Source organism: Bactrocera latifrons, unplaced genomic scaffold (assembly GCF_001853355.1).
Source record: "Bactrocera latifrons isolate USDA-ARS-PBARC rearing strain unplaced genomic scaffold, ASM185335v1 scaffold_965, whole genome shotgun sequence".
Taxonomy (NCBI): Eukaryota; Metazoa; Arthropoda; class Insecta; order Diptera; family Tephritidae; genus Bactrocera; species Bactrocera latifrons.
Genome location: NW_017537673.1, coordinates 51,708 through 60,367, shown reverse-complemented (window position 1 = coordinate 60,367; position 8,660 = coordinate 51,708).

Genomic DNA, 8,660 nt, shown 5'->3' with positions numbered 1-8,660 from the left:
GAAATTTCTAGCCTGCCTGGTATATATGTCACATACTATTTCATCAAATTTGACCTAAACAAAAAACGATGAGCTACCAAGAAACGATTAATCCAGTTGTTCATGCACTTATTATAGCCTCTACAGGGATGAACTTTAGTGCCTTCAGCCAATTTTGGTTTATTCGATTTGTCTAACGTTAGTTTGTTGGATATTTTCGATATCATATTCATAAACTGATATCCCGTCACCAGTAATTGTATGGGTGCGGTCCTCTTTTAAGTAGTCAAGCATGTCTTTTGCGATCTCTACTCGCCGTAGGTTTGCGAAATATTTAGTTATTTCTGTACGATTCTGGCATTGACGCGCTTCATACCCAAAACATTAACCAACATATGTATCTAAAAGAGTTCSTGWGATCCTCTGCTATCTCTCTGATGCCAAAGCGACGATTTTCAAGGGCTGYGTCTTTAACTTWTTCTTTATTAACATTTGKAATCAGAGATGGATGACGCCTCGCATAATTTAAGTTTTCGATGACTTCGCGTCCTTCACTAAATGCTCTGTGTCAGTCAAATACTTATGTTCGCGATTTAGGAGAATTTCCAGAACACTTTTGCAAGAAGTTTAATGCTTCTGTATCCGTGACTCCATGGGAAACCCAAAATATCAACCAAACTCGTTGTTAATTTTTTTCCCATGGTACAAGGCTTCAGTCAAACTTTTCGCGTCGTAAACAAATAGCTGTTAATCACGTACGAATTTACTAGACATGTATATAGAGACCAAAATTTACACGAATAAAAAATTTTATACCAATCTAGGAGGAAAATTTCTATCCATTCAGTTAGAATTATTCTTTCACTTTTATTATTATTATTCATATGGTCCTTAGGCCAACGGCTTACTATTAAAATTATTTGTTAATTTTTGCGAATTTTTGCTTACTCTCAAATATACAAATACAAGTGTTCTACAGACAAGAGATAATGCATACATTTTTTTTAAAAACAAATAAGCTATAGCTAAAAGTAAACACTCGTGTGCAAAAACGTAAGAACACTTCATGGAGTCACATGTTCCATTTGCTTGCAACTGAAATTAYCCGAATGGTAAAGAACTTTTCGGATGTTCCCTTTAACTGCGTGGTTATTGCGTAGATTCTCATACAAATATGTACAACTTGAATCTCAATATGTATTCACAGAACCATTATTAGCTTTCTAAGCAATTGACACTGAACATTCTTTCACTTTCTGCAAATAATATAACTAAATATTTACTAAGCTGACTAATTATTCAACTATTTTCACAGCTGTGTTTAAATACCAATCGTGGCCTAAAGAAGAGTGTTGAGTATAAAAACTTTGCTTGTTTTCGGCAAATGTATCACTTCTATGAAAAAGGCGCTAAACACACGTTATCTGTAGAAACCTGCTTATAAGTACAATGCATTTCTTGAGATTCTTTATATTCGTTTTGATCGTCATGTCAGCCCTATTTGCTGGTGCGGAATCGAAGAAGTTCTACAAAAGGATCACCAGAGAAGTGAAAAAGGGTTTGAAACAAGCCGCTGAAGTTACTGGAGATGCAGCCAAAATCGCTGCTTCGGTTGCCGCTGTTAAGGTTGCGACTGGTTAGCTGGAGATGGAACGCAGCTGGATTTTCGACAAAATATGATTTATGAAAATATAAAAATTTGGTAAAAAAAAAATTACTACTTCTGTGTATTTATTCATTTAAGATGACAATAGTAACATGATCTGATGGAATTAGTGTTAATATATAGTGTCCATGAGGTCGTTTCTTTGTTACTTCAGTTAAATATTCAGTGAACTTCTAGTTTAAGATAGTTAGCGGTTACTGAAAACGCATGAAAAATTTCCAAAATGTTATCAATAGAAACTATACCAAGTTAAAATCTTTACACAGTGGTTGTTTCTTTCAGACAGAACCGATTTTTCTGGTAGAGGATCACGGATAAATCTTTCGTTTTCTAAGAATGATGGACTTCAGATTTATAACTGAGAGGATATACATACACTTGAGTGCTAAGAAATTTCAAAGGTATGAGATCGAAGCTAGATAGTAGATGCATTTGCTCTAAATCTGGATTAGCGCATATTGAAATTGCTACCGCACTGAAYAATAACTTTTATTAGAGGTTAAAGACATGATCGAGATCATTGAGATCTTTTCAAAGAATGATCGATATCAGATCTCTACTTTTAGGAGCTTCGCCTGGGGAATGCTCAAATCTAGTTGGATTGTTGGATTTAGCGTCGTTTAGAGATGATGGTGACGATGCAATATGGTATTTTATGTTGGTATTCTGGACCCTATATATACTGGAATCAGTATTAGCGCCAACAACATTGTCAGCCACTTAATCCAACGCAGAATAATTTTTGCCAAAAGGTGATACTTCGGACAAAGTGAGAGTAAAGTTCTCTCTCAACGAACAAAAACCAAACCCTACAAGTCATTCATTATTTCCGCCCTGCTATATCGTGCAGCGGCATGGACGATGGCAAAATCTGATGAGTCGACGTTACAAGTAAACGACAGAAAGGTTCTGAGATTTTTGGTCCTTTCGATGTAACGATGAGCTGTATGAGTCATACGATGACATGGAAGTTCAGCGAATTAAGAGAATATCGTCCGAATGGACCAGCTCTGAAATTATTCGACGCACCACCCGCCGGAGGAAGCAGAGGAAACCAGATAATGTAGTCATTGGAGCAATCTTATTATAGAACTTAAGAAAGTTTTTTGTGTTCATTCCTGGTTAGTAATACTGCTTGACTGTTGAAAAGGCGRCAATCAGAAGACGGCGATCTCTGAGTTTGCCGCTTTCACCCTGCGGACCACACTAGTATTCTTTTGATTGAATACTTAGGAATGCAAACATTTTAATGTCTCAGTATTTATAGAGCAGGTAATATTCATATCTTACTGGTCCTATGACTGAAGTAGAAGCAGTAGTCAAACATTCTCAAATATATCATATGACGCACCCACTTCCGTTGATTAARCTTGCGCGAAGCTTTTCCAATTCAAGCTGTCAGCAAAGCGCACGAAATCTCAGAATTGTTTCACTAATTTTCTCCACGCATAATCTCATTTGCTAGTAGTTAAAGTGTCAGTTGGAAAAGAAAAATAGTAAATCCTCGAAGTGAGAATAAATGTAGCTGTTAAGTTTTGTGGCGTAATCCACTTAACACCTTCATTAAAAATAATTAATTCTGCGACACACACTTGACGGAGTAATAAAAAATCATTAGCCACCATTAACATGGTCATAATGGAACCGAAACAAAAAACAAGATAAGAATTACAACAGTCCAAAATRGTGAATAATGTAATATGCAAAATCACGAGAGAGAAACTTGTAACTGTTTTCGGTGACGACTACGTAGCCGATGGATACGAAGGTAAATCCATCGCTGACTGACGTAAACGACGTGTGAAGGAAGGAAGTACGCTCAAGTGATTTCGAGTGGGGTTGCCAAAAACACAACAGCGGAAGGGATTGCTTTTAGTGGAGGTGCGAATACGAATTAGTGAAGATCGCTGATTTTTATACAATTTCTGTGGTATTATTGATGTGTACAAAAGTTTTAGTTTTTAGTTTATTTAGTGTGAACAATTAYTACAGCATATATGTAGGTTTTTATTTTTAATTTAACGCTTTTCTTTCCGATCAGTTGAATATTATATAAAATATATTGAAACATTAAGAATCGTCCCGCACTAATATAATGTGTGTGTTTTTATTTACTTGCAAACATTAATCTGTAATGCTGAAATCAAAGGAAATGTGTTTGATAAACACGATAAGCCACGTAATTTCRTGAATTAATTGAATATTTAATCATTCCCATCCGAAATTTGTTCCTGATTTGCCAAATAAATGCAAATTAAGGTTCGTCTCGGTCTGGTGAAACATTTTTTGTCAGGGATTATATTCTTATTTTTTCTTTTTATATACTAAAATATCACTGGTTGTCCAAAAAAGTTGAAAATTACATAAATGAAGACACGGCATTTGATTTGAAAGGTTTTTCAGTAAATWTTTACTAGAGAACTACTGAAAGCCRRARTARAAATTGYTTACCCATTGTCTGAGACCCAGACTTTATGGTGAAAAGGTCATGGTATCGCACACTCTGTGGAAATGGTCTTGTTATTGCATTTTTCCCCTAGTAATAGTCAATTCGCTAATCATCAAAATGTGTTCATTCCTTCGAAGGGCAATACATGGTTCGACAACCTGGCAAACAAGTCGACATTGTGCTGGAAGCCAGAATATTACGATATCATACGAATGATGGACTACAAGTTTTGGAGGACCATAGTGTAGTCGCAAAAAAATAATTGCTGCTGAAATATATAAAATCCATTAGTTCTTCATTTGATAGAATCATCATTTTCAACAGACTATATGACATAAACTTTGTTTTGATATGTGTATTAAGACCGATAGTCGTCTTTCTTTCAGAGATACGAGTTTTCAGATCAAACACTATGTCGCTGTTTTGGCAGTTTTTGRTTAGAAATATGATCTCGGAACATAAGGATTAATTAGATTCCTGCCGGTTCCTATCGTTAATTTGTTGATTGGCTTGTMTGATACCTCTATTATCGTATACTCCACAGTGTTTGAAAAACGACATTTAAAAATTCACTGAAATTTTGGTATCCTCAATCATAGCAACCTGTTCCTTCATAGTTTAAAATATTTGCGACTATGGTACGTAGAGAATTTGTATCTTCTGTTTCTAGCGATCAGGACTTTGGATATTTATTCATGGACTATACACAACCCATAAAAAAAAATTTAATGGTATGTATTGTTTTCGTAGTGTTTTAAAGTCTGAAGTTACTCTTGCATTCCAATAATTTGAACAAGATGTGTGTCATTCAAGACATTGGCAGTTTGAAGACAGTGCTTAACCCGCTTAGATTCGATTTGATTAGATTAGATGGATGATCCTTACTTCGTGAAGCCAGATAAAAGCTCCTATAGTAAGAAATTCACTCTTAAATAACGTCTTTAACCCATTACAAATCTACTTAGGTACTGGATTCTCTAGAAATTTCATCTGGATGTCTAGAGTTATAATATCCAAATTATTTTTAGCGCTTATCGGTAAAACTTTCAATCTTACCGCATGATTTCTGAACGGGCAGTGACCAGTTAGAACATCTATAACTCTTGAAAAGTGAACTTTTTTGAGGACAAAAGCCTTTGGGCCTTTTAGGATTTATCTTTGGTCAGAAGGACCTTGCGGTAGCTAGTATCTAACCAGCACTTGCAAATCTCGTCAGAGATCCAAGTTCCTGTAGTGAACCGCAAGAAGGTATTGGAGTCTCTATCACTTGAACGGACTAACTCGGTCGCATTTTTGATGGTTTCTGTGCCTACAATCATATCGTTTCCATAGACGTGAGATCTACATAATAAGAATGAGGCTACGAGTCTATCTTATTCTCAATATGTAGATCTGACTTCTTTGAAAACGATTTACTAAGCACTGATGGGTAGTTATAGCCTTTATCAGCAAAACTTTCAGTTTTACTACATGGATCTCGATCAGGTTCCAGTTAGAACCTCTATAACAACAGAAAGATGAACTTTGTTGAAAGCATGGAACCTTTTGGAACTCTTACGATTTGCCTTGCGTCAGAAGGAACTTGCGCTGGCCGAGCTCGCCGAAGGTCCGTTGCTGAGCTCCGCAAGCGCAAGATCTAATTGTCAGTTGAATCATAAGAGAGCAGTGAATGTCCTCCCTCTKGAATGGATTAACTCGTTCACATTTTTGTTGTAGTCATAGACAATTATRTTCGAACCAACCACTTGAAACGGTCTCCATCTGAGCACTGATAGGGAGTTAAATCCTCTACTAAAATAAATTTAAGTTTACTGCTGAAACCTCCAGTTCTTCTTAATATCCAAAATGGTAAGTGAAAAGCAGGAGGTCAAATAATAGGAACCAATATACCTTTCAAAGAGTTTAACACAAGTTTGGCAATCATCTGTTTACAAGCGTGGAGTTCGCAATGATAATAACTACAGCATTTGATTCAAAATTGTATAAAAATTATGCTGCTATGTATGTAYGAATATCACTTATTGTATATCAATATGTACATATGTATGCTACTAAAGTAATGATGTACACCACAGACCCAGTGCATCCATACAAACTTGGCCACACGCCAGCGAGGCGGGTTGTCTACACGGTCTGTCCTTCAAATTGGCAGGTAATGCAATGAAAAAAACTTGCCACACAAGTACGGATAAATATGTACATATGTACGGGTGTATGCTATTACCTGCTCGCGCATACTTAAGATAAATGAGCGAATATATAAGTAAAACAACAAAAAAAAAAAAAAAACGCTCCAAAAATATGCTGAAAAGCGGGAATAAGCCGAAAAGTAACCTGTTCAACGAATTCAACATAACCTTCAACGCTGATTCGGTATGCCAAGCAGGCCTCATTGCCGCACTCAAAGAACCTGAGACAGATGAATATACAATTAAAAGCCAGCAAACACACACAAACAGCAGCGACAATCCTTCACAGCAGCAGTCTACCGAAACAAGTGCAGCCGCGAGCCACAGCTCCGCCCGTGCGCAGCAACCCTGCGCCATCGACGACTCTTCTTCTGCGCGTGTGCGACTATATTATTTTTTTTTATTATTTTTTGCGGTATCTCTTTATCAGTAATGTGTTTTTTTGTTTAAATTTTACATTTGCTGTGGCAAATAAAAAGTGAATCTTTCCAAACCAGTTCGTCAGGTCGCATCCTGCGCCTCGTCGCTTATTCACTTTTATTGCGCAAATAAATTTGAATTTCTGGTTTATATGCAACTATGTGGCCACTGGCAAACATATGCACATATGCACATATGCATACATAGATATATGTATGCACAGTTTTGCATTTTTTACACATAATTACTATTCACATTTTTAGTGCTCATAAAAATGCGTTCCCTCTCCCCTTGCGAACAGGCGATCGCCCGTAGGCATTGCGACTGCTGGCAGGGAGCTGGTAGCCGGGAAGAGGCAGACAATTGAGGTGTTCTGGGTTACATCATCACCAAGCATGCAATTCACAAACTGACGCATGGATATGTCACTAATAAATTAAAGACAGGTTTACGGTTCTACAGGTCGAGTGTGAAAGCTTGAATGATTCGGTAAAAATAAATTAAGACTTACACTGACAGCTGAGGTCTGTTGTGCCCTAATGGTTTGCTAAAATTCCCTCATTTTCATTTCCGATGATCAAAAAGAAATAGTAAATTGAATTTTGTGAGCAAATTTTGAGTGACTGATATACTAATGGCGATCATTTTGCGTTAAGGAGAGGTGGAGGTCTCAAATTATAATTTTTTGTAGAGGCATTTTATTTAAATAAATTAAAAAAGTACAGGGTTCTCCAATAAGAGTGATATGAGTTCTTTTCAAAAGAAAAGCAAACTAATTGTTAAGGGAATTCAAATATTTTTCATTTTGTGTGAAGTACAATTGAAACAATTAAGTTGTGAATATAACATCAGAATTTTCAATATAACATCATCACAGATGGCCTCCACGACTTTTTTAGCAGAAATGAGTTCTATGATCCCAATTTTCGAGTTCTTTTTCCACTAAATCAGGTCATATTACATGCATAGCACGTTCAGGATTAACTTCTAAAACTTGAGTGGAGTCTGTATTATTGCTAAAAACCAATGACTTCAAATTAACGCACAAGAAGTAGTCTGATGTTGTTACATCACAACTTCTTGGAGGCTATTCAATGTCACAATTTCTTGAAATAATCGAATCTCCAAGCATTTTTCGCAATAATACGGTTGTTGCACATGCTAAGTGATGCGGCTTGTTGGAACCAGATATTGTCAAGATCAACTTCTTCCGATGGCGACCATACAAATTTGGTTATCATCGATCGAGAGCGGTATACTTCATTGACAGTAAGGGTGTTACCAGTTTCCTTTCGAAAGAAATACGAACCGATGTTTACCCCAGACCAAAAACCACACAAATCTGTCGATTTAGATGAATGTAATGACTGTTAATAAATTATATCAGGAATTTCTTCGTACCATCTTTGTTTATTTACCGCAATACTCAGCCTTATCCGAGAAGCTTTTCTTAAAAAAAAATGGTTATGGTTTTTAAGTTTTTCCAAGGAAAAGTCAGTACATTCGCATCATTTACGGTAATCCAAAGAATTCAGTTCTTGTTCTCTTCAGTGAGAATAATTTTACATATATGCAACTCCTAATCATTTCTCAAAATCTGCCAGGTTGGGATTTGCGACAGTCCCAATTGTTGAGTACTTCTTGGGAACGACAAATTCGGACTTCAGCAACTCTTGCCGAAACGGCAACAATATTTTCGTTACTTCGAGCGGTTCCTTGGTTTGGAAGCCAATTCCACTAAGCTATTTTGTTGAGAATTCCCCTTATACCTGAAAAACTAGTTCGTGAATATTTCCAAATACCATTGTGAGGTATTTTCTCTTGAAAGAGAAACAAATGGAACCTTGAATRTCGGCTAAAAAAGCGCGATCTCTAGTCAGACACTGGTACAAACACATTCTCTTTAAAATTTTACCCCAGTCAAGTCTAGGTATCGTCAATCTTGACCATTTTAACT